The sequence below is a fragment of the Apis dorsata genome, unplaced genomic scaffold (assembly GCF_000469605.1).
Source record: "Apis dorsata unplaced genomic scaffold, Apis dorsata 1.3 scaffold_1109, whole genome shotgun sequence".
Lineage (NCBI taxonomy): Eukaryota > Metazoa > Arthropoda > Insecta > Hymenoptera > Apidae > Apis > Apis dorsata.
In genome coordinates, this window is record NW_006264207.1 from 59,816 (window position 1) to 60,983 (window position 1,168).

Genomic DNA, 1,168 nt, shown 5'->3' on the forward strand with positions numbered 1-1,168 from the left:
CTTATATCTCACCGAACGAATATCACCGAATGTTCATAAAACATTCATTTTTATCATAATCGTACTACATCAAAGTATAATTATAAAAAAATATTCGACCACATCTCGACCATATTCTTTAATAATTCGATGCAATTATTATGTAATTATAATCATACTTTTTTGTCATGTAAATAATAAAAAAAGCTTTTTCTAAATCTTCCGATTATAAATATCTCAGTTAAAAATAAATATCTCAATTAATTTACGAAATTATTATAAAAGAAACAAAAAAAATTATCATCATGCATTTTCGTTGTGTTTTATAAATAAATAAGAAATATATAATAAAATAAAAAAAATATGTATTGTTATTATTTTATAAATAAATCAAAAGATATACTATTCGTAATACAAATCGAATAGAAAAAATATTTCTCAAAATATATGAAAAAAAAGAATAAAATTATCAAAAACATTTATTAAAGAAACGAAACTGTAAAATATTTTAAAAAGATATTGGAATATTCACGAATTTTTTAATTCAATAAGGAACAAATTAATGGCGCGATCTATGGATGTGGAATCAATCAATAATAATTTTTTTTTCTAATAATAATAAATTATTTTAAAACACGGAGATATAAATATCGGAATATTTAATTCACGAATTTGTTAAATCGATAGGGAACAAACAAGCGACGCTATCTATACAAATATCGAGGAATCAATCGAGTCGATTGTCCTTTTTTTAGCGACAATACATATATAAATATTGATAGGGCATAAAAATATAGAATTATAATTTTTTCTTCGAAATCGGTGAATTTAATCGTTTTTTTTTTTAGCGATAATATGTACATCGATAAAATATAAAAATATAATTATTATTATTTTTTTTTAATACAATAATTTATTCTATCTTTAATGTAAGAATTAAAAAAATATGTTTTATGTTATGTGGAATTTTATTAATCAAAGTATAATATTATAATATAATGTTATTCATATATTTTTTCATATTATATTTTTTCAATTTATTCATATATAAATAAAATTTTTCAACTAATTAGATAATTAATATATCTAATATTATTTTCAAAAATAAAATTACATACTTACTTCAATGTCGTAAAAGGTGTTCGATACTCTTTTTTTATATTATTATATTTTATATATATATATATAT